This window comes from Apis cerana, linkage group LG3, assembly GCF_029169275.1.
Source record: "Apis cerana isolate GH-2021 linkage group LG3, AcerK_1.0, whole genome shotgun sequence".
In the NCBI taxonomy this organism is placed as follows: domain Eukaryota; kingdom Metazoa; phylum Arthropoda; class Insecta; order Hymenoptera; family Apidae; genus Apis; species Apis cerana.
The window spans coordinates 1,650,411-1,675,834 of record NC_083854.1 but is presented as its reverse complement, the minus strand read 5'-3'; the positions used below and the strand labels follow the sequence as shown (position 1 = coordinate 1,675,834).

General features: G+C 26.2%; 20 non-coding genes across 20 annotated transcripts; 4 read left to right on the top strand and 16 right to left on the bottom strand.

Moving 5' to 3' along the window:
• The first annotated feature begins 7,411 nt into the window (after positions 1-7,411).
• Positions 7,412-7,530, top strand: LOC114577284 (5S ribosomal RNA). Its single transcript, XR_003697266.2, has one exon. It is a non-coding gene; the product is annotated as a 5S ribosomal RNA (ribosomal RNA).
• A 251-nt stretch (positions 7,531-7,781) lies between these two features.
• LOC133665917 (5S ribosomal RNA) lies at positions 7,782-7,900 on the top strand. The gene has a single exon (XR_009829381.1). It is a non-coding gene; the product is annotated as a 5S ribosomal RNA (ribosomal RNA).
• A 240-nt stretch (positions 7,901-8,140) lies between these two features.
• On the top strand, positions 8,141-8,259 carry LOC133665924 (5S ribosomal RNA). Its single transcript, XR_009829388.1, has one exon. It is a non-coding gene; the product is annotated as a 5S ribosomal RNA (ribosomal RNA).
• A 253-nt stretch (positions 8,260-8,512) lies between these two features.
• LOC133665916 (5S ribosomal RNA) lies at positions 8,513-8,631 on the top strand. The gene has a single exon (XR_009829380.1). It is a non-coding gene; the product is annotated as a 5S ribosomal RNA (ribosomal RNA).
• Positions 8,632-19,672: 11,041 nt separating this feature from the next.
• Positions 19,673-19,791, bottom strand: LOC133665915 (5S ribosomal RNA). Its single transcript, XR_009829379.1, has one exon. It is a non-coding gene; the product is annotated as a 5S ribosomal RNA (ribosomal RNA).
• Positions 19,792-20,044: 253 nt separating this feature from the next.
• On the bottom strand, positions 20,045-20,163 carry LOC114577283 (5S ribosomal RNA). Its single transcript, XR_003697265.1, has one exon. It is a non-coding gene; the product is annotated as a 5S ribosomal RNA (ribosomal RNA).
• Positions 20,164-20,411: 248 nt separating this feature from the next.
• LOC133665922 (5S ribosomal RNA) lies at positions 20,412-20,530 on the bottom strand. Its single transcript, XR_009829386.1, has one exon. It is a non-coding gene; the product is annotated as a 5S ribosomal RNA (ribosomal RNA).
• A 248-nt stretch (positions 20,531-20,778) lies between these two features.
• Positions 20,779-20,897, bottom strand: LOC133665914 (5S ribosomal RNA). Its single transcript, XR_009829378.1, has one exon. It is a non-coding gene; the product is annotated as a 5S ribosomal RNA (ribosomal RNA).
• A 248-nt stretch (positions 20,898-21,145) lies between these two features.
• LOC133665923 (5S ribosomal RNA) lies at positions 21,146-21,264 on the bottom strand. The gene has a single exon (XR_009829387.1). It is a non-coding gene; the product is annotated as a 5S ribosomal RNA (ribosomal RNA).
• A 248-nt stretch (positions 21,265-21,512) lies between these two features.
• LOC133665921 (5S ribosomal RNA) lies at positions 21,513-21,631 on the bottom strand. Its single transcript, XR_009829385.1, has one exon. It is a non-coding gene; the product is annotated as a 5S ribosomal RNA (ribosomal RNA).
• Positions 21,632-21,879: 248 nt separating this feature from the next.
• Positions 21,880-21,998, bottom strand: LOC133665913 (5S ribosomal RNA). The gene has a single exon (XR_009829377.1). It is a non-coding gene; the product is annotated as a 5S ribosomal RNA (ribosomal RNA).
• A 253-nt stretch (positions 21,999-22,251) lies between these two features.
• LOC133665912 (5S ribosomal RNA) lies at positions 22,252-22,370 on the bottom strand. Its single transcript, XR_009829376.1, has one exon. It is a non-coding gene; the product is annotated as a 5S ribosomal RNA (ribosomal RNA).
• A 251-nt stretch (positions 22,371-22,621) lies between these two features.
• Positions 22,622-22,740, bottom strand: LOC114577288 (5S ribosomal RNA). Its single transcript, XR_003697268.1, has one exon. It is a non-coding gene; the product is annotated as a 5S ribosomal RNA (ribosomal RNA).
• Positions 22,741-22,993: 253 nt separating this feature from the next.
• LOC133665911 (5S ribosomal RNA) lies at positions 22,994-23,112 on the bottom strand. The gene has a single exon (XR_009829375.1). It is a non-coding gene; the product is annotated as a 5S ribosomal RNA (ribosomal RNA).
• A 247-nt stretch (positions 23,113-23,359) lies between these two features.
• LOC133665910 (5S ribosomal RNA) lies at positions 23,360-23,478 on the bottom strand. Its single transcript, XR_009829374.1, has one exon. It is a non-coding gene; the product is annotated as a 5S ribosomal RNA (ribosomal RNA).
• A 247-nt stretch (positions 23,479-23,725) lies between these two features.
• Positions 23,726-23,844, bottom strand: LOC133665909 (5S ribosomal RNA). Its single transcript, XR_009829373.1, has one exon. It is a non-coding gene; the product is annotated as a 5S ribosomal RNA (ribosomal RNA).
• A 248-nt stretch (positions 23,845-24,092) lies between these two features.
• On the bottom strand, positions 24,093-24,211 carry LOC133665920 (5S ribosomal RNA). The gene has a single exon (XR_009829384.1). It is a non-coding gene; the product is annotated as a 5S ribosomal RNA (ribosomal RNA).
• A 248-nt stretch (positions 24,212-24,459) lies between these two features.
• Positions 24,460-24,578, bottom strand: LOC133665908 (5S ribosomal RNA). The gene has a single exon (XR_009829372.1). It is a non-coding gene; the product is annotated as a 5S ribosomal RNA (ribosomal RNA).
• A 251-nt stretch (positions 24,579-24,829) lies between these two features.
• On the bottom strand, positions 24,830-24,948 carry LOC133665907 (5S ribosomal RNA). Its single transcript, XR_009829371.1, has one exon. It is a non-coding gene; the product is annotated as a 5S ribosomal RNA (ribosomal RNA).
• Positions 24,949-25,199: 251 nt separating this feature from the next.
• On the bottom strand, positions 25,200-25,318 carry LOC133665906 (5S ribosomal RNA). Its single transcript, XR_009829370.1, has one exon. It is a non-coding gene; the product is annotated as a 5S ribosomal RNA (ribosomal RNA).
• Positions 25,319-25,424: the final 106 nt, after the last annotated feature.

Genomic DNA, 25,424 nt, shown 5'->3' with positions numbered 1-25,424 from the left:
AATAGTTTCATTGATATTGATCTTCATATTGATCTTAAGCATAAATTTATATAAAATATCATTATATAAATATCATTATGCTGTTTAATTTTTTCTTAAGAGTATATATATACATATATAATATGTATATAAAGAGAAAATTAAAATACTAAAAATCAATAAGATGTATATCGAAAAAATGGTGCTCTATTGCAAGAATTTTCATTACATTCTTCTCAATGTATACCATTTTTATAAACATCTTACTTACAAACATCTATAATTCTAGCATTGGATGCAGACTTACATCATCGAATAACTTACCGCCATCTACCGTTTCTTTTAAAAATCAATTTGAATAATAAATTCATAGAAATATAATATATAAATATATATATAAATATAATATATAAATTAATAATCAAATTAATAATTATAATAAACATGATAAACAAAATTGAATAAAATATTTCAAAAAAAGAAAACAACTTTTTTTACAAATAAAAGCATGTATTGGATGTATTATTTTAATATGTACTGGGTATGTTTGATTCTTTACATTTTACAGAGATATTCTTTTCTTTATCAAATTTTATATGCTATAAATCTTAAGATTAGTATCACTATTAATTTAATTAGTATCACATTGATAACAATGGTTTCAGTTTCTTCATATAAAATTTATTCATATAAATTAGATCGAAACTAATAATATTTTATAATTTCAAATTGGATGTAACTAATATCAATTTTTCTTTTAATAAACTTATAGATATGAATTAAATTATTACCTATTTATAAAATAAAATAAAATAAAGAAAAAAGTTACTTTTTTTCAATTACTAAATAAATATAGTATATTTTTCTTATTTTCTTATTTTTAAGAGAATATGTTTTCAAATTTTGATAATTAAATTGTATTTTTATCAATTTAAGGATAAATAAATAATTATTATTTTAAAAAATCTTTATTTTTTAATTATTGTTATTGTTTTAATTATTGTTATTGTTTTAATTATTGTGAATAAAAATAATAAATTAGTATTAATAATTCATTCGTCATTTTGAAAAATTATTAAACATGTATTATTACATCAATTGAATAGAAATAGGCAAAATTTTAAAGTTAAGAATAAAATTATTTTAAATTTTAATATTTATTACATTTTAAATATTGATTACCATGATGATATTATATGTTTATAGTAAATAAGCAGTGATGCTGCGTATTAACGCATCATTATCATGGATGTATATAAGAAGCATTCAATATTTAACATTGAAACATTTTATTAATATTTCGACTACTAATAATTAATATAAATTAATATCATAATTTTCATAATAGTTTTAATATTATCATTATTAATTTTTGTTCATAATGAACTTGAGTATTTCACGAATTAGATTGAATACAAAGATAAAATATAAAACAATTCTTATCGTGATCGATGAAATTATAATAATTGAAATTATAATAATCAAACATCAATTGCGATAGCTTATAAGTCAATAAAGTTGCTTAGTTTTATATTTACAATTTAATGGTCAATTTAGTATCTATCGTTGTATAACTTAAAATTGATAATAAAGGAATTGAAATTTTGAGCAATTGCAGAAACAATAAGAAGATGATACTGCTTGCAGATTGATAATGAAGAAACGAGAGAATATTGTAATCGAAAAAATCAAAATTAATAAAAAGACAAATATCATAAATAATATCATAGTGCATTGCAAATAGTGATGAAATTTGGAACATTAGGAATCGCTTTGAATTTTCAAAATAACAATTTGAAATGACAAATGAAATTCGAATCACATTGAATCTAATTTGAAGTTTAAAAAATTTCGAAAAAAAAGTTTTAAGTTTAGTTTTAAAGTTTTGTGGAAATTTTGATTATCTTTGGAATCTTGAAAATTTTAATTAGATTTATAAATATTAAATAAATAAAAAATATCGATTTTTATTATATTATATATATAAATACAAATATATTTAAAAAAAAAATTTTTAACATTTTTATCAACTGAATCATACAGTGTTGTCCTTCCTTTGTAAAATCAACTTTAATTTATTATCATAGAATTTTTTTTTGCCAAAATAAATCGTTTTGATTTATTTTGAAGTAATAAATCAAAATTGATGTTACAGAAGAAAAATAGTATCAGAAAGGATGTAGTTGACAAAAATATTAAAAAAAATTAGTTTCTTTGAAATATGTCCAGAAATTTATATATTTATAAAGTTTATAATTATAAAAAAATTGATATTTTTTTCCATTTTCCATATAGAAATATATAAGAAATCTTTTCATTTTTAAATAACAAAAATTCGTTTATGTGTTCTATAATATTTGTGCTATCATTTCATCGCATCTATTTTTTATCTAAATAGATCAAATTTAAGAGAAAAAAATTTTAATCTACGAATTTTATATTATTTGCAAAAAAAATATCGATTTTCCAATAAAAATATCGAAATTCCAACTCAATCTGCAATATTAAAGAATTAATAACATTAATGACATTAATCCTTTAATATCGTAGATTGAATTGGAATTTTCTTTTCATGCGGATGAAGAGATACGCAACTGTATGAAACTCTTGGTTTTTTTTTTTTACTTAGAATCACTAGGACGTATAGACATATATCGTATTCACTGTCATTTCACATGTCGTCAGTCTTTATATACATCGTACAGATTACCATCTCTTTACGTTACTCTCTGAGTTAACTAGATAGATCCTAGTAATCATCTTTCCAGCTTTGCATAGTATATTAAGATTTTTTTTTTAAACAGAAATTTATCTTGAAATAGTACTCTCGTACAATTTATTTCTAACACAAAACTTCATATATATATATATATATATAATATTTGTTGATATTAATTTAATAGAAGATCTATAATAATAAATAATAAAAGATAATAATAATAATAATAATAAAAGAAATTAAATTCATACTGTGTATAAAGAACGATAGAGTGTAAAAAAACAACAAACTATGTATATAGGATGCATAGAGGACGACATTAAAGGATTGAAAAAGTAGATGCACAAAGTAATGAAAAAAGCTTCAAACAATACCGAAAATCACAGTATGAATATTCAAAATCAAAGTGTATTATCATTTTGTTCAAAATTGTTATAAAATTTACTCTTATAATTTCACGTTATTAAATAGAATAAAAGAAACAAATTTGCGTTGTTGAAACAATAACAATGTTTTTTTCCTATACTATAAAATAAAAATAATTTTTATCTTAAACACATCTTACAGTTTCAACGATAGTTTTAATATACACGCGTAGACAAAAATACAAAAATAGAAAAAAAAAATATTTATTTTGCTAATTAACGAGTGACGAATCAATTTGAAATATAATTAAATAATTGAATAATTGAACGCATTGATGATAGTAAAATCACGGAGCAATGCAATTCGGTCGTAACGTCGAATGAAAATCATTTTTACTGCACGGTATGACAAATGAATACAAATATCCATCGAACGATATTGGCGAATATATGAATGATTGCTGATCGTTCATCGACACATTTGTCATTTATCCCAGAGGAGCGTAAATTTAAGAGATGTCAGAGATTTTACGAAAAATTTCGCGTCCATCCGTTTTTTCATGAAAAAAAAACCAATTATCAGTTAAAACTATTTATGGCGATGATGAAAAATGTCGTGAATGTTAAATTGATCTATTCGAAAAGATATCGTAACGAATGTAATGAAAGAAAGATGGATTTATCGAACGTGGATACGTATTTGCAAACGAAAACCAAGTCGATAGATTCTTCGGTTGGTGAAATTTTATTGGAATCGCGACACTTGGAAAAATTTCAAGCATTGGAATATCCGTGCAGACGCGGAGTCAGGGATGGGTATCGACGATGTCGAGACACGAGAACGCTTTTCCGGTGACACGTAAATAAAAGTTCGAAGGTAAAGCGGTTGGAAATAGAACTAGCCTAGATTAGGGTGCGGTGGTTTGAAGGGGAGAACAATTGATATGTTGAAATTATTTTTTTTTATCCATCAGGATATAAAATTTTAATCATTCAATGATGCATACAATTATAAAGATGTGTATCCAGTTTTAATTTATTATTATGTATCAATATAATATCAATAAACAGGCAAATGTTACTAAAAATACTAAAAATCCAATGATGTGTAACGAATAAATGATGATTGATGATGTGTTATGTGTATACGCGTCCTAATTTTAGAATATTTGATATGTGATCAAATTCTCATAGAAATAATATTCTAATTATTCAAGATGTGAGTCACTTGTCATTCTTAAAATCTCTTCTTTCAAACAATAAAATTTTTGATATGATAAATATATATTCCTTGCCATAATTACTGTAACATATTTTTTCACAATTTTAGTATTTATTATAAATTAAGAATCTTGTAACAAATAATAATCTTTTAATAATTTTTATTTATTTTATATATACGTATATAAAAAAAAATTCATTAATATAAGTTTAGTGTAGATTTAAAAAAGAAATTTCATAAGAAATAAATGATTTATTGGAGATTTTTGGTTATCATTAAAGTTCAAAAAATAAATAAATAGTAACATATAATATTATATTGTTATATGTTTTTGTAACTTGGACTGAAAGCATATATTTTCAAGAGAACGTGTCAAATAGATATTTAAAAATTTTAATTTTTTTTATAAATATAGATAGAAAAAGAGAAGAAAAAATTTCTCAAAACTATATTTTTGAATATAGCAAAATAAATAATTACTGTCAGTATTAGAATCTCATCTCTCATCTCAATATATTACAACTTTCGACTATTTTCCTATAATTAGAAATATTATCTATCAGTCGATAGATATAGAAATATAATCTATCATTGAGGTTTAGATTCTTTCAATAATTTTGTTCGTTTTCGTTTCAAAGTAGTAATGAAATAATTATTTTTTTTTACTATCTCTTTTACATTAAATGATATTTAAATACGAAGAAAATTTTATCCAACTTTCTTTGTAATATATCTTCATATTATAAAAAAAAAAAACGAAAATAAAAACTCAGAATTATTTATTATTTTCTTTTAATTTATGTATAATAATTAGAGTTTACATACGAAATTATGTTCGAACTTTTTATGACACGGAAATATGTCATTAGGGCCGGTTGAAAATCGTTGCTCTAAAATTCAGATAAACGGAAATACGAAATGGTTTTTATTGATTTTAATATATTTTATCTATTAAGGAGCAGTGAGATTTAGAATTCACAGCGGCAGGAGCACGAAACTACAGATAGTGTGATAAAACAAGAAGAGGATGAGAGAAAAGACATCGTAGGAAGAGACGACAAAATAAAGACAAAGACGAAGCTCGTCAGGGATATAGCGGTGAAGGGGGAAGTAGAGAGGAAGTCTCGAGAGGAAGAGATCTTCTCTCTTATTTCTAAGGTAGTCGGTTTTTCTTTCGTTTCGGTATGAAACAGACCGAGCACGTATCTCGTTAGCGAATCATTAGCAACTCTCCTCGTGCTGCAACTACTGTCGCAATGAATGCTCGCGGCTTGTTCTATCCCTCGCTGTTTCAACGTCTTCTTTCGCTTTCTTGTCCCATTTCAAGTTATTTTGCCATTCTAGACTTTTGTAGTTGGCGTGAAATTATCATTATTTACCGTGGAATTATCATTATATACATTTATTTTCCAAATTATTGTCTCTGAAAATGTTATTAGTTTTATTATAACGCGCGATTTATAAGACAAGATCTTTAAGCTTTAAGGAAATTTAAATATTTTATAAAATTTTAAATATTATATTAATTGTATTAATTCCTTTCAATGCGGAAATTTTAAGACACGTTGGAATTGATCTATAAAAATTTTATTTTGTAACTCGTAAAGTATGAAAGATAGAAAAGATTCTTTTATATAACTTGCATAAAAGTTTCTTTCTTAAATTAAATTTAAAAATTAAATTTGATTAATTATTAAAATTTTATCGATTATTCAAATAATTATAGAAAAAAATTAGAACAAATCATTTTTTTAAAAATTTTTTTTACTTGAAATTATTTAAAAATATTTTAATGAATAAAATAATTGTAAAATAATACATTTAAACATTTACATATTAAAATAAAAAAAATGTCATATAAATATATCTTCTATATATCCTTATTTAATTTTTAAATAATAATCGATAATAAAAGAAAATATTTGAAATATCTTTACGTGTTTCAATTGTATTATTATATATATTAGCATTAAATTTTCCACTTTTTATTTGAAAATATCAAGTAAATACATAGACATGTATTTTTCTAATAATTTCAAATTCATTTTTTATTTATTTTTCTTTTTTACATATTCAGCACAAAAAAATATGGAAATATACAATTTTAATTTCCAAAATTAGAAACCTTATAATAATTAAGGATCAGAAAATTATGCTAATAACATTTTTTTTAATGCCATTTCATTATCAGAAACGAGTTATTTTACATTTTTTAGAGTATACAATATTTTATTTTTCACTTAAAAATTTGAAAAAAATTAATTTATAAGATATTTTAAAAGAAATAGATAAAGAATATATTATGTAGTTAAAATATTTATAATTATAGAAAAATTATGAAAACTTAAAGAGCATGTATGTAGGAAAAAAATGTATAATGAAACTTTGACTAATCGGTTTGTTAATATCCACATTTTATCATTCAAGATTTTGAATACCGAGGATTTTGATTCGACGTTTCCTGTTTATTAAAGATACAAATATATTTAAGAAACAAATTCTCGCGAATTATTTTCCGAAGTTATCTTTTCATTAGAAAAGACTGTATTGAGAGTGATTACTGATAATAATTTCCGGTTTCATTCATATAAAATAATTTGATAATAATTCTCAAAAAATTTAATCTTAAATATATTCACAATTTCAATCATATTTTCCTTTTGAACTTCTACTTAGAAAATCATAATTTTGTTCTCAATCAATTGATAATAATATTATTATTAACTGATATAATTAGATATAATTATAAATGAAACATAAAAATGAGTTATAAAGGAAAGTAGGAAAGCAAATAGAATAAAAAAATAGAATTCTACTTATTTTCTGGGTTCATTTGAATTATTTATTTTCCGATTAATCAACGGTTTATTGGATTTTTCTTCATTCTTTAAATTATATAGATTTCGTTAAAAACACACTGCATAATGCAATATTAATTATATTATGTGATTTTTTTTCTTGGAATTTTATAAATTTTGTTAAAATGATATACCGAACAATGCAATGCTATTTGAATTGGTGCGATTGTTTGATTGTATGTGAATATTTTTACTTTTCGAATCATATTAGTGTTTCATATCTTAACAATGAAAGAAATATTTCAAGAGAGAGATAAATAAATTAAACGCCAACGACCATACCACGTAGGAACTACTGGTTCTCGTTCGATCACCAAAGTCAAGCTACGTCGGGCATGGTTAGTACTTGGATGGGTGACCGCTTGGGAACACCGTGTGTTGTTGGTTTCTTTTTTTTCTTTCCGTGTATCTTATCGATGTGTATCAATTTCTTTCTTTTTATATGTCGTCTCGTATACTGTGATTTTTTCTTGGAATTTTATAAATTTTGTTAAAAAGATATATCGAACAATGCAATATTATTTGAATTGGTGCGATTGTTTGATTGTATGTGAATATTTTTACTTTTCGAATCATATTAGTCTTTCATATCTGAACAATGAAAGAAATATTTCAAGAGAGAGATAAATAAATTAAGCGCCAACGACCATACCACGTAGGAACTACTGGTTCTCGTTCGATCACCAAAGTCAAGCTACGTCGGGCACGGTTAGTACTTGGATGGGTGACCGCTTGGGAACACCGTGTGTTGTTGGTTTCTTTTTTTTCTTTCCGTGTATCTTATCGATGTGTATCAATTTCTTTCTTTTTATATGTCGTCTCGTATACTGTGATTTTTTTTCTTGGAATTTTATAAATTTTGTTAAAAAGATATATCGAACAATGCAATATTATTTAAATTGGTGCGATTGTTTGATTGTATGTGAATATTTTTGCTTTTCATATTAGTCTTTCATATCTTAAGAAATATTTCAAGGGAGAGATAAACAAACTAAACGCCAACGACCATACCACGTAGGAACTACTGGTTCTCGTTCGTTCACCAAAGTCAAGCTACGTCGGGCACGGTTAGTACTTGGATGGGTGACCGCTTGGGAACACCGTGTGTTGTTGGTTTCTTTTTTTTCTTTCCGTGTATCTTATCGATGTGTATCAATTTCTTTCTTTTTATATGTCGTCTCGTATACTGTGATTTTTTTTCTTGGAATTTTATAAATTTTGTTAAAAAGATATATCGAACAATGCAATATTATTTAAATTGGTGCGATTGTTTGATTGTATGTGAATATTTTTGCTTTTCGAATCATATTAGTGTTTCATATCTTAACAATGAAAGAAATATTTCAAGAGAGAGATAAATAAATTAAGCGCCAACGACCATACCACGTAGGAACTACTGGTTCTCGTTCGATCACCAAAGTCAAGCTACGTCGGGCACGGTTAGTACTTGGATGGGTGACCGCTTGGGAACACCGTGTGTTGTTGGTTTCTTTTTTCTCTTTCCGTGTATCTTATCGATATTTATTAATTTCTATCATTTTATATATCTTTTTGTCGTCGTATAATTTTTCAGCTTTTTAGAATATTCTTTCATTTCTGTAATATAATGTTTGATTGATATTTTTTCTTTTTATGCAAATTTTATATTAATAAAAAATTTTTTTATTGATTTAACATGATTAGAATATTTAAATGATTTGTTCTTAGTGTTATTTGTATTTTATTTTGTTTTTGAATGTGATGTATGTATATAATGTTTTTGTATACATTACTTTTCAAAAAAAAAAAAAAAAATCAATTTGTGATGTGCAAAAACGAAAATGAAAAGAAATTAGATATTTTTGGCTATAACACAATAAAACGAATCAAACGAAATCGAATAAAAATTACAATTTTTATTAATACTATATCGAAATACTTGATCGGTGGCATTATATTACATCATGAAATCGATATATATATCTCATCTACAGTCGTAGAAGAGTTAATCATTTATAACTCAGATATATATGTATATCATGTGTTCATATGACGTTATTTATTTATGCGATGTACATTCGTTCCCTGATGTATGGACATTGGATGTGTATTTACGTACACTATATGTCGAATTCGTACGAATTTCATCGATTTACCTATCAATGTAGAATAAGGCAAATCGAAATATAACCATTAAAATTATTTTATTTATCAATCGATCGATTAGTTGAGGGCATGCAATATGAACATCCTGCACATTATCCTTGTGCATGACGTGAATGCGTGATGAATATATGATGAGAGAAGAAAAATTGTAAATGCATAATGAAAAAGTAATCGAAGAAACAATGAAAATGAGAAAAAATAATATGCATTAGAGCGATGAAAATTTGAATCGATTGTTTTCTTCGTCGTTGTCGAACGAAATACTGATTCTAATACAAAATACAATATAAAAGAGAATAAAGAGTAAATAAGCAAAAGTGTGGTAACAGTAGAAATGAGGGTAGAAACTAAAGAAACCAAAGAAAGCGGAGAAAGGTAGAGAAACGCGGTCGTTTGGCGAGCTGCCTGATACATTGTGACCATCGTAGGGGAGGATTTAGTAGGAACTCGTTGCGCGTATAGGTCGATGCAATTTCGAGCGTGGGAGAGCGAAGCGTGTCCGAACCGATTTTGCGGTCCTCCGAGACATTATTGTTCGCATCCGTTACCATTCCGGATGTAACACGTAGCAAGATTAACGATTCGTCAATTAGCGCGGCTAATGTATTTATGAGATAACCTCGTAATCTCTTCGAATCCGTTGCCAGGGTCGATTCGCTTATTTTTACATTTGTTTCAATACATATAATAGAAACATAGAGATCGATTGTTATAAAAAGTTTTTATTTTAATGTTACGCGTTGACAATTGACGTGTTGTATTACTATAGATGGACAGATCAAAAGGAAGAATCTTGTTTGTTGGGAGAAGTTGCAAGTTTTCAAGCTTTGGAAAGAGATTAAGAAATAATTATTTACTAAAGAATCTTCTTCATCGATTTTGATGATCTTGAAATAAGAGAATATATCTTTGAATAACCGATTAAAAATTGATAATTATTTATAAAAGATCTTGAAATATCATATCATTCAAGCTAAAGTTTTCTTATAATAGTTAATTAAGTTTTCAAAATTATAAAAAATACTTAGAACAAGGATATGCTGATCAAAAAAGAATAATAAAAATAGTGATTCAATAATTAAGAAAATAGAAGATAAAATCCAATTGGAATTAGTCATTGATGGAAAATGCATTACAAATGGAAAGAAACGTGATTCATGCTCTACGAATGATTCTTTGAGTAATCGTATTGAATGACATTGATTCTTTGCCCTCGAGGTATTATGTGTACAATACAGTGTCAGTTAATAGTCACACGATCGGAAAATGGAACGCATCAGTTATCCTGGGAGATAAAAACGTTCTGAGAATAAGCTAACAGCTCCTCTCTCGATTTCGTTCTTTGGCTATTGGAAAATGGAAGAGAAACATTTTTTTATGAGCGAAATAGAAAAATCTGTTTTGTTTTATAACACGTATTTTAGGTCAAGGATTAATATTTTATACACCATTTGTTATATATCGTGTTTTAACGCAATTTTTTAATATTGGCTTGATTGTAGAAATTGTAGCGAAGAGTAAAAATATGATTGATGCAGAAAATATAGCTTGTAAAATATCCGTAAAACGGTCATCCAAGATCTTATTTTTGGCGCAATGTGCAATGTGATGTATAAAACATTCTGAAGATATGTGTATTTCAAAAATTGTAATATTTAAACGGGCACTATTACACATACACACACACACACACACACACACATCTTATTGTATTATGTTTATAATATATTATTCCAATTTAATACTAAAAATGTATCTTACATAAGCAATTTATGTTATTTAATATTATGATAAAAAATCAAAATATATTGTGATTTATAATAAAGTTATTTGTACAAGATATTTCTATTGATATATTTATGGAAAGATTAATATGTTTGAAAGATATTAATTTTGAAAGAGATCAAAATAAACATAGAAGTTGATATAAAAAATATTGATTGAAATTTATTTATTAACATTAGAACTAGACATATAATTTCTAAGTATCTATTTTAAATATAAATGATTACAATTAAAATCATATCATGAAAATAAATAGATATAAGTAATTAATAATATATGATTAATAAATTATATTTCTATCTTTAATAAAATACAATATTAATTTTATCAAAAACATTTTATTGTTTTCAGTAAAACAAAAAATTTGAAATCCTACATTTTGATAAGTTTGGTTATCTAATGTTGAGAATTGAAGTTTGCATTAGTTGAAGATGGAGATAAAATATAATAAAAGAACAATTTTCTCGATTTCCTTTCATTTAATAAAAACTTCAATTCAATAACTTAATAAATAAGTATCAATCGACATTCCTGCATATCAACTTTAATATTTGTTTTGATTTTTAAAATTGATTCTTCAAAAATGTCTCACGAAAGTATCAACATTGTATTTGATTCTATAATCAAAACAATATGTTTTGTTTGTTTAATAAAGAGATAAACATTAAGTTATATTCGGCTAATAGTTTTAAAAAGTATCATCAAGTATCTTCTAATTATTTAAAAACTTTTAAATGAGTTCATCATTTTAAATGTTAAATGTTGAACAGATTCTATTTTTTTTATAAAAAAAAAGATGTAATAAATGAAATAAATGAAATTTGCTCAGAATCTATTATAATATAAAATTAATCGCAATTTCTGACATATTTCGTTGCTGACGTATTTCATCGTTCTCTGCACGCGCAGATTCTGTGCAAGAGCAATTCGGGTGCGTAATCGGTGACATAATGCGTTCAATCAATCATTCAATCAATCAATCGTCACATCATTCAATAGACATTGTTCAATCTATTGTAATGTCATTGGGTCTATATAAGAAGATATCAAAGTATTAAGATATCAAATTGAAGTTCACAATTAGGAATCAAGTTTACAATTACATTCTATCTGCAAAGATATAAGTAATAATAATTTTTCCTTTTTGATAATTTAAAAACTGCAAATATACATTTTAAAATCTGCATATAATTAAAAATATTAATAATAATATCGTCAATATTGTCAGTTTTAAATTCTTTAAATTTTTTTAAAATTGCACACAATGATATTATTGATAATATTATAAATCATGTATATTAACATTTTTACTATTGATCAATAGTGACGAAATTATTGATGACGTATGTGTTTCTTAAAATAATTCTTAAAAAATTCTTAAAAGATTCTTAAAATAATGATCTGATTTTTTTTTGTTTTATTTTTTGAAATATATACATATATATATATATATATATAGGAAGATTTAGATTTTTTCAAAAAACTTTATAAATATATCTGTGAATAAAAATACAAAAAAACTTTATATAAATATATGAGTTTCTTTTGAAAATAAAAATATAAAATAACAATGGACTGATTTTTTGTTCGATACCAATAAATTAAAAGTTTATTGCAATAATTTCTTGATTGATTTCCTTTAATTTTGACAAAATAATTAATTCCAATATTTATAAATATAAGTTACATGTGAAATATATGTGACTTAATATCCTTTTAAAATATAAATGAAACTAACCGTGGTAATATCAGGGTAAAAATTCTGGAGAAATTCAATTTGCATATTGCAATAAAATTCATAGAAAATTCGATTCTTCGTTTTATAGGGAATCGCTTAACTTATATCGAAAGGTAAAAAAATTTCCTCAAAGCTTTCTAGGAACGCGAAAGAACGAAACGAGCGGTAAAACTGAGGTAATAAGGATAGCGAGAATAAGGAATAACGAGAAGAAAGTAAACCACTACGGAAGTAGAAGGAAAAAGAAAGAACAAAAGAGATTTGTGAGCTTACTATCACCTGGTATTCGACCGAAATCGTTTCTACCTTCGTAAATCTTCAAGAATATCCAAAGATAGCCAAATGTTTTTTAAAGTCTCCATCCTTCTTCTTGTCTAACCAGTAAAATTTATAGTCTTACTATCATTTCCATAATATACACATATATATGTATATCAAAAGAACTTTTTCACAAAGATATGACAAACGATTATACAGAATGTCCTAAAAATTAATTGATTTAAACTTTAATTGGTAATTCGTGAGATAATTTCAAGCAATTTTTTCCTTCACAAAAATTTTTATTTTCGTTTTATTAACGAGTTAGCAATGAAAAACATTAGCCAATCACAAAACACGAATACGAAACGATAATAATGGCGTAACAAATCTACGTGTTCGATTGCGATTGGCCAATGTTATTCGTTATAATTCACATTAACAAAACTGAAATGAAAACTTTTGCAAAGGAAGAATTTATTTAAAATTATCCAAATATTATTTATTATAAGCTTACATGTTTTTGGAATATATTTATTAATCGTTAAAGTGAAAATCATTAGATGTAATATAAAATTTCACTAAAATTTATCTTTTTATATTTTTCGATCAATTTTTTATCATTAAGTTATCACATATAAGGTGATCGATTTCAGAAATATCATTTTAAATCGAATGATCAAGCTATTGTTAAATCACATATAATTATTAATATAATTAAAACATCTATTATTATTATATATAATCACCATTTTTTGCATATGAACTAATATAGTTTATATATGGAACTAGATATTAAACGATATAATAAATTAATAAAATTAATTAATTTAATAAGAAATTATTAAATTATAAATTATAACATTAAATTATTAAAATTTAAAATAATGAACAGAAGTTTAATTTAAGTTTCATATAAAAAATATATTTGGCTTCTGTAATATTGAAACAAATTTGACAAAGAAAGATCTTAATCCTAATAATTTTAACTCTATTTTCCGACCAATAAAATCTATTGAATTTATTGAATCAATTTTCGATCAACATTATATATTTCAAATAAAGCTAAAAAAAATGTTAAATAAAGTTTTATTAAGAATATTTTCATCCTATCGTGTACAACAACAACCAAACCCAATACTAAAATCGTTAACGCGATTACCTGTGAACTCGTAAAAGTTAGAGAAACGTTGAAGTGCCAGATAAAAGCTTAACGATAAGAGGTGTGTAATCGACTAACGGGGGAATCGTTACCTTTCTAAATGCTGAAATAAACGAAGAGGCAAACAAAAGGGGAAGGGGAGGGAGCAAACGAAAAAGAAAAGAAGCGATAGATAAAAGAGAAGTTGGGCGAAGGGGAATAATCGATAAAGGGTTGAGAACGCGTTTTCACGAGATTCCTGTGAATCGTGGTCAAGAGGAAGGGGGATAGATAGCCGAGGAAATAGCGAGGCAGAGAGGAAGTACGTGATCCGGAACCTAGTACGTATCACCTATTGGAAAATCTAGCTATTAGATGCATCGCGTCGCGTCGCGTCCTCCTCTAGGAATAGACTCGGCTGACCCCTCAGGGGGTTAAGACCGTGCTTTATTTTGCCTTCTTGGGGAAGCCATGGAAAGACGGTATTTTTATTCAAATTTCATTCGATCCGTTCTCAAACTTTCCCTCTGCTCCTTCTTCGAACGAGAATCGTATTATACGACTTCTCTCAGATAAAATCGTCGCAGTCTAATACCGAGACTTTTCAAATTTATTCTATTTGTCAGAAACCGATTCTCGGTTTCTACGTATACATAATATTTGAATCTTCGTTCGACCTCACTGTCCGACTAGTTTAGTTTGCCGCTGTTAACATGTGAAACTGTCTTTCACAGTGATCGCTACGATCTCGTAGATACGATTACTCCATTAATAATCTAATACGATCTTCTTGTTAATCTGATCTGAACGATTATTAACGAGGGTCGAGGGATTATTCGAAAGCCAATATAATTTCGAGGGGTGGAGAAGAGGAGGGAAATGTAAAGATCGAAGAATGATTTTCTGCTTTGATAGAAGAGAATGCAAACATTATGATTCACGAAAGAAATAGATGAAACGAAATGGGAAAGATTTTTTTTTATAATTGCTGTTAAAATTTGATCAACAAATTTCAAAATTTTGAAATTATTTGAAACATTGATTATATCATATTTTTCTTTGATAATTTATAATTTAATTTTTGTTTTTAGGAAATAATTTTTCTTTCTATATACGAATAACGAAACAACTTGAAAAAGATTAAAGAAAATTATCATTTCGCAAGTATTTTTAATTTATGTTGTGTATCATTTCATATATTTATTTTAATATAGGATTGAAAATGGAAGAATATTATAACTAATAATATAATAAAGATAAGAATTAAGAAATTAAAAAATATGTTTAAGAAAAAAATAAAAATTTAAAAATTCTTATGGAATTTATAAAAATTAATTTTATAAATACTATCTTTTGCACATTTTAAAAATAAGAAATAAATTTCTTTTACTAATAATTAATTATTAATAATAATTAATATTAAACAATAAATGATTATGTAATTTTAATTTTCGTTTCACCCAATAACAACACAATAGAGGAATAAGAATAATATGGCCTTTAGTTGTTGAATAGACAATACCTTTAGTGGTCGCATATACGATAAGTGTTCCAAGTGTCAGTGCCAATGTCAGCGCTGAGTTATCGTCTAGTCGTTTGTTGAAGTCAATCTACGGTTTGCCAAAGATATTCGATGAGCAGAGAAGGGTTGAGATAAGATTTAAACGAAAAGCCAAAACGAATATGTGTTAAACCGAATTTTTAAGTAAATAAAATACATTTATTAAGTAGTAAGTTATTTTAGTAAGTATTTATTATATAAATAAAATACATTTATTAAGTAAATACATTTATTAATCGTCATGTTGAAAATAAATTTTATCAATAATAGGATTACAATAAAGATTACAATTGAAATTATTTTCTATGAATAAAACTATATATATAACATCACATAAAATTTATAGCAGAGGCACGAATATAAATTCTCTGCTTGAGTAAGTATGAAGAATAAATATCATTTTTTTATTTTTAACTTCAATGGTGAATATTTTATAATCATATTAAATTCTGGAATAAATACTAACATGTTAAAAATATTGATCTCGTTGTTTTCTTATATTATACACGTTTAAAGTATAAAATTTCATAAGTTATTGAATTTCTCAAGTTCATATCTTTGGCATAAAAATAATATTTTATATATATAGTTTTATTCATAAAAAAAACATCACAATTTTTGTTGCGTTTTTGTTAATAAAATTCATTTTCGATTTTTCAATTTCAATAATATATTATGTGATCGATATTTCTTCAATTAGAAAATTATACATATAAAGGTATAAAGAGGTATAAAGTTATATGAAAGTAAAAGTAATGATTATTAGTTAAAACGTCCAAATATACAAACTGTACAAATACATATTTTTACAATATTATAAGAAATAAATAAAGTAAAAGAAAATAAATAAATAAACGAATAGAATATTTTTATAATTGGAAGATTCTAAGAATATATTTTTTATTTTATTTTATTTTATTTTTTATAATATATATAACAATGTATTGATTATTTATTTATATGTGAAAATAACATATGTGAAAATAATATCGAATAATATCTAATAATAACTTATCAATAGTTAATGTACTGTCGATACTATTAATATTATTTGTATTAATAATATTGTATTAATAAAAAAGATTTGTTCAAAAACATCACTTTTGCATTAAAAATTGCATCAAAAAATATTTAAAAAGAATCCTTTCAGTGCAATATTTTTTTATTTTAAAAATTTTTAAAAAATTAAAAAGATTTATAAAGTTTATTTCACGTATTAAAAAGATGAACTTATTTTAAATTGAATAAATCTATATTTATTTTATTTTATATTTTTAAAGATATTTAAGTAATTAGTTAATAAATAGTCAATAAATAGTTCAAATTTTTAAGAAACAAAATATTATTGCAATTGAATATTGCTGTATAAGAATTACTCTAATAAAATTATAAATTATAAGTTTTCAATGAATTATATATTATTAATTAAAAAAATAAATAATAGAGAAAAATGAGAAAAATAATTATATAGATATCAATATATTAATATGCTGTATCTTATATTATACACTACATTGTATTTTTTTTTGCATATTCATATTATTTTTCATGCATATTTGCACATATTTGCACAAATATTATATGCTTTTTGCATATTTATCATGCAAAAACATCTGTAATCCATCATGAAAAGCTTGTATTAAAACAATTTATAATAATATGCTTAAATATTATAAATATAATATGATGCATAATATGATGCAATATTATGAATAATAAGAACTGAAAGAAAAACACCTTTTTTATATAAGCAAATTTAATAAAAAATTTTTATACTTTATTTTATGTAGAAAAATTAAAAAAAAATTAATACAAATTAAAAATATCATAATTATTTCTATTTTTCTTAAATGTTGACAGATGTAAAATCAAAATATTTTGCCCAACTTTTTTAGTATAATATATGTAAAAATATCTATGAATCTTCAACAAACATTAAACTAATTATTATTTATATTTGTTATTACTCTATTTATATTACCATATTAAACATTATTAATTACCATATTAAACATTATAACAATATTAAACATTACTAATATTACTATTTAAGTAATTGAATACAAATTATTAAAAATTATTCGCTTAATTATCATTAAAATCATTATAAATAATTTATATAATTTAATTAAAAATAATATTTTACATATAGATACAATATAATTTTTTTGCATATTTAATAGTGTTCAAATTTTCACTATTCCATGTATATATCTACCCATCATAAATTACCACGGAGCATTAGAATTAACGCGTTATTAATCGATAAAATACGTTAAAAAAAGTAGACGATTGTGATATGCGAAAGATTGAAAGGTTAGAAGAATTAATTTAGTAAGTATGTAAAAACTTAAAAACTTGTAAAAACTTAAAATTTTGTAAATATTAAAAAATATTTCTCATTTTTTATAAAACATAAAAAAATATAAAAGTTTATATTGAAAAAAAATACTCCACAAAAAATATTTACAAAACATAAATAATTAAAGTTGAATTTTTAAACGATTTTTTTTGCATTAATAACAGAATTTTTAATGGAAAAAATTCTTTGATTAATTATCTAAAAAATTGTAAAAAATTACAGAAAAGCACTAATTGAAAAAGAAAAAAGATAGTTTAAAAAAAGTACTTATGTCTTTATCCAATATGTTCAGAGTATCTTATATTTTTATAAAGAAAATTAAAGTAATGTTTTACAATAAAATAAATGATTTAGAAAACTTTAAAACATTTTTGTCAATTTGCAAAAATCATAAATATAATTTTTAACTGTTGAAAATTTTCTGTTTTAATCTTGCAGTTTTTTATTATTTCATATTTCACTATGTTTATAGTGTATATTTAATAGAAATATATATATTATATTTATTAAGATATTAAACAAAATTTAAGAAATAAATCAAACTTCTATAAATCGAATTTTTATTGCAATTTAAAGTTTAAAAATACATCATAAGTCGTCGAAATCATTCGATATTGTTTTCTTTTTTTTTAATCGATAACAATGTCACGTATATATCCATCGTTATTTGTTTCAATCATGTGCATCATGTTCAAAAATCGAATTTTTTTTTAAGCGATTAAGATGGAAAAATATTAACTTTTATATGTAACTTCTATATATAAAATTTTCTTTTGTTAAAACTTTTTTACTTGAAAATATTGATAAATCAAAATATTAATAACTTAAAGATTTTAGCTGTTTCCTTCAACATTCGAATTAATAATCAAAATATGAGGACGTACTTTCATTTTTTGTTATGCAGATAACGCAAGATCAATTTTTAATATTATTCGATACGTTAGATTAACGTGCTCGAATGCTAACGTCAAAGTATAGATATGTAATTTATCAGAACTGGCCAATGTTAGCCACAATTTGTCTTGTCGATTTTCATTTTCTGAATCGAAGCACGTTGAATTAATGCAACAATATACTATATTCGATCAAAAATAATATATTATAAGATATAGATATAATAAGACATCGGATAACTTACTTTTTATATAAATAACTTTCCGTGGCATATTTTTATAATTTATAAATATATTATTATTAAATCTAAATATATAAAAAATGATATGATTATCTATAATAAATTTTAAAATTCATACTAATTAATATCCTTATTTTCACTGGAAATTCACTACACAAAATATTTTCTATCACAAATCGTAATAACTCTTATTTCTTAATCTACATGATGTTAAGAAGTATACACATATATATATATGATGATAGATTGCAGTACACTATGTAGTACGTGAATAATGAAAGAAATCGATGCAAAACTTATAAAAAAATTACAAATTAAATATTACTAAAAAAAAAGAAAAATAACAACGAAGTGATAAAAATTATTAATAAATATTGATAAAATAAAGAAGAAGAAAAAAAACAAACCAACAACACACGGTGTTCCCAAGCGGTCACCCATCCAAGTACTAACCGTGCCCGACGTAGCTTGACTTTGGTGATCGAACGAGAACCAGTAGTTCCTACGTGGTATGGTCGTTGGCGCTTAATTTATTTATCTCTCTCTTGAAATATTTCTTTCATTGTTAAGATATGAAAGACTAATGTGATTCGAAAAGTAAAAATATTCACATACAATCAAACAATCGCACCAATTCAAATAATATTGCATTGTTCGATATATATTTTTAACAAAATTTATAAAATTTCATGAAAAAAAATCACAGTTTACGAGACGGCATATAAAAAGAAAGAAATTGATAAATATCGATAAGATACACGGAAAGAAAAAAAAGAAACCAACAACACACGGTGTTCCCAAGCGGTCACCCATCCAAGTACTAACCGTGCCCGACGTAGCTTGACTTTGGTGATCGAACGAGAACCAGTAGTTCCTACGTGGTATGGTCGTTGGCGCTTAATTTATTTAACTCTCTCTTGAAATATTTCTTTCATTGTTAAGATATGAAAGACTAATGTGATTCGAAAAGTAAAAATATTCACATACAATCAAACAATCGCACCAATTCAAATAATATTGTTCGATATATCTTTTTAACAAAATTTATAAAATTCCAAGAAAAAAAATCACAGTATACGAGACGACATATAAAAAGAAAGAAATTGATAAATATCGATAAGATACACGGAAAGAAAAAAAAGAAACCAACAACACACGGTGTTCCCAAGCGGTCACCCATCCAAGTACTAACCGTGCCCGACGTAGCTTGACTTTGGTGATCGAACGAGAACCAGTAGTTCCTACGTGGTATGGTCGTTGGAGCTTAATTTATTTATCTCTCTCTTGAAATATTTCTTTCATTGTTAAGATATGGAAGACTAATATGAAAAGTAAAAATATTCACATACAATCAAACAATCGCACCAATTCAAATAATATTGCATTGTTCGATATATATTTTTAACAAAATTTATAAAATTTCATGAAAAAAAATCACAGTTTACGAGACGGCATATAAAAAGAAAGAAATTGATAAATATCGATAAGATACACGGAAAGAAAAAAAAGAAACCAACAACACACGGTGTTCCCAAGCGGTCACCCATCCAAGTACTAACCGTGCCCGACGTAGCTTGACTTTGGTGATCGAACGAGAACCAGTAGTTCCTACGTGGTATGGTCGTTGGCGCTTAATTTATTTAACTCTCTCTTGAAATATTTCTTTCATTGTTAAGATATGAAAGACTAATGTGATTCGAAAAGTAAAAATATTCACATACAATCAAACAATCGCACCAATTCAAATAATATTGTTCGATATATCTTTTTAACAAAATTTATAAAATTCCAAGAAAAAAAATCACAGTATACGAGACGACATATAAAAAGAAAGAAATTGATAAATATCGATAAGATACACGGAAAGAAAAAAAAGAAACCAACAACACACGGTGTTCCCAAGCGGTCACCCATCCAAGTACTAACCGTGCCCGACGTAGCTTGACTTTGGTGATCGAACGAGAACCAGTAGTTCCTATGTGGTATGGTCGTTGGCGCTTAATTTATTTAACTCTCTCTTGAAATATTTCTTTCATTGTTAAGATATGAAAGACTAATGTGATTCGAAAAGTAAAAATATTCACATACAATCAAACAATCGCACCAATTCAAATAATATTGTTCGATATATCTTTTTAACAAAATTTATAAAATTCCAAGAAAAAAAATCACAGTATACGAGACGACATATAAAAAGAAAGAAATTGATAAATATCGATAAGATACACGGAAAGAAAAAAAAGAAACCAACAACACACGGTGTTCCCAAGCGGTCACCCATCCAAGTACTAACCGTGCCCGACGTAGCTTGACTTTGGTGATCGAACGAGAACCAGTAGTTCCTACGTGGTATGGTCGTTGGAGCTTAATTTATTTATCTCTCTCTTGAAATATTTCTTTCATTGTTAAGATATGGAAGACTAATATGAAAAGTAAAAATATTCACATACAATCAAACAATCGCACCAATTCAAATAATATTGCATTGTTCGATATATATTTTTAACAAAATTTATAAAATTTCATGAAAAAAAATCACAGTTTACGAGACGGCATATAAAAAGAAAGAAATTGATAAATATCGATAAGATACACGGAAAGAGAAAAAAGAAACCAACAACACACGGTGTTCCCAAGCGGTCACCCATCCAAGTACTAACCGTGCCCGACGTAGCTTGACTTTGGTGATCGAACGAGAACCAGTAGTTCCTACGTGGTATGGTCGTTGGCGCTTAATTTATTTATCTCTCTCTTGAAATATTTCTTTCATTGTTAAGATATGAAAGACTAATATGATTCGAAAAGTAAAAATATTCACATACAATCAAACAATCGCACCAATTCAAATAATATTGCATTGTTCGATATATCTTTTTAACAAAATTTATAAAATTTCATGAAAAAAAATCACAGTTTACGAGACGGCATATAAAAAGAAAGAAATTGATAAATATCGATAAGATACACGGAAAGAAAAAAAAGAAACCAACAACACACGGTGTTCCCAAGCGGTCACCCATCCAAGTACTAACCGTGCCCGACGTAGCTTGACTTTGGTGATCGAACGAGAACCAGTAGTTCCTACGTGGTATGGTCGTTGGCGCTTAATTTATTTATCTCTCTCTTGAAATATTTCTTTCATTGTTAAGATATGAAAGACTAATGTGATTCGAAAAGTAAAAATATTCACATACAATCAAACAATCGCACCAATTCAAATAATATTGCATTGTTCGATATATCTTTTTAACAAAATTTATAAAATTTCATGAAAAAATCACAGTTTACGAGACGGCATATAAAAAGAAAGAAATTGATAAATATCGATAAGATACACGGAAAGAAAAAAAAGAAACCAACAACACACGGTGTTCCCAAGCGGTCACCCATCCAAGTACTAACCGTGCCCGACGTAGCTTGACTTTGGTGATCGAACGAGAACCAGTAGTTCCTACGTGGTATGGTCGTTGGCGTTTAATTTATTTATCTCTCTCTTGAAATATTTCTTTCATTGTTAAGATATGAAAGACTAATATGATTCGAAAAGTAAAAATATTCACATACAATCAAACAATCGCACCAATTCAAATAATATTGCATTGTTCGATATATCTTTTTAACAAAATTTATAAAATTCCAAGAAAAAAAATCACAGTATACGAGACGACATATAAAAAGAAAGAAATTGATACATATCGATAAGATACACGGAAAGAAAAAAAAGGAACCAACAACACACGGTGTTCCCAAGCGGTCACCCATCCAAGTACTAACCGTGCCCGACGTAGCTTGACTTTGGTGATCGAACGAGAACCAGTAGTTCCTACGTGGTATGGTCGTTGGCGCTTAATTTATTTATCTCTCTCTTGAAATATTTCTTTCATTGTTAAGATATGGAAGACTAATATGAAAAGTAAAAATATTCACATACAATCAAACAATCGCACCAATTCAAATAATATTGCATTGTTCGGTATATCATTTTAACAAAATTTATAAAATTTCATGAAAAAAATCACAGTATACGAGACGACATATAAAAAGAAAGAAATTGATACATATCGATAAGATACACGGAAAGAAAAAAAAGAAACCAACAACACACGGTGTTCCCAAGCGGTCACCCATCCAAGTACTAACCGTGCCCGACGTAGCTTGACTTTGGTGATCGAACGAGAACCAGTAGTTCCTACGTGGTATGGTCGTTGGCGCTTAATTTATTTAACTCTCTCTTGAAATATTTCTTTCATTGTTAAGATATGAAAGACTAATGTGATTCGAAAAGTAAAAATATTCACATACAATCAAACAATCGCACCAATTCAAATAATATTGTTCGATATATCTTTTAACAAAATTTATAAAATTCCAAGAAAAAAAATCACAGTATACGAGACGACATATAAAAAGAAAGAAATTGATAAATATCGATAAGATACACGGAAAGAAAAAAAAGAAACCAACAACACACGGTGTTCCCAAGCGGTCACCCATCCAAGTACTAACCGTGCCCGACGTAGCTTGACTTTGGTGATCGAACGAGAACCAGTAGTTCCTACGTGGTATGGTCGTTGGCGCTTAATTTATTTAACTCTCTCTTGAAATATTTCTTTCATTGTTAAGATATGAAAGACTAATGTGATTCGAAAAGTAAAAATATTCACATACAATCAAACAATCGCACCAATTCAAATAATATTGTTCGATATATCTTTTTAACAAAATTTATAAAATTCCAAGAAAAAAAATCACAGTATACGAGACGACATATAAAAAGAAAGAAATTGATAAATATCGATAAGATACACGGAAAGAAAAAAAAGAAACCAACAACACACGGTGTTCCCAAGCGGTCACCCATCCAAGTACTAACCGTGCCCGACGTAGCTTGACTTTGGTGATCGAACGAGAACCAGTAGTTCCTACGTGGTATGGTCGTTGGAGCTTAATTTATTTATCTCTCTCTTGAAATATTTCTTTCATTGTTAAGATATGGAAGACTAATATGAAAAGTAAAAATATTCACATACAATCAAACAATCGCACCAATTCAAATAATATTGCATTGTTCGATATATATTTTTAACAAAATTTATAAAATTTCATGAAAAAAAATCACAGTTTACGAGACGGCATATAAAAAGAAAGAAATTGATAAATATCGATAAGATACACGGAAAGAAAAAAAAGAAACCAACAACACACGGTGTTCCCAAGCGGTCACCCATCCAAGTACTAACCGTGCCCGACGTAGCTTGACTTTGGTGATCGAACGAGAACCAGTAGTTCCTACGTGGTATGGTCGTTGGCGCTTAATTTATTTATCTCTCTCTTGAAATGTTTCTTTCATTGTTAAGATATGAAAGACTAATATGATTCGAAAAGTAAAAATATTCACATACAATCAAACAATCGCACCAATTCAAATAATATTGCATTGTTCGATATATCTTTTTAACAAAATTTATAAAATTTCATGAAAAAAAATCACAGTTTACGAGACGGCATATAAAAAGAAAGAAATTGATAAATATCGATAAGATACACGGAAAGAAAAAAGAAACCAACAACACACGGTGTTCCCAAGCGGTCACCCATCCAAGTACTAACCGTGCCCGACGTAGCTTGACTTTGGTGATCGAACGAGAACCAGTAGTTCCTACGTGGTATGGTCGTTGGCGCTTAATTTATTTATCTCTCTCTTGAAATATTTCTTTCATTGTTAAGATATGAAAGACTAATATGATTCGAAAAGTAAAAATATTCACATACAATCAAACAATCGCACCAATTCAAATAATATTGCATTGTTCGATATATCTTTTTAACAAAATTTATAAAATTTCATGAAAAAATCACAGTTTACGAGACGGCATATAAAAAGAAAGAAATTGATAAATATCGATAAGATACACGGAAAGAAAAAAAAGAAACCAACAACACACGGTGTTCCCAAGCGGTCACCCATCCAAGTACTAACCGTGCCCGACGTAGCTTGACTTTGGTGATCGAACGAGAACCAGTAGTTCCTACGTGGTATGGTCGTTGGCGCTTAATTTATTTATCTCTCTCTTGAAATATTTCTTTCATTGTTCAGATATGAAAGACTAATGTGATTCGAAAAGTAAAAATATTCCCATACAATCAAACAATCGC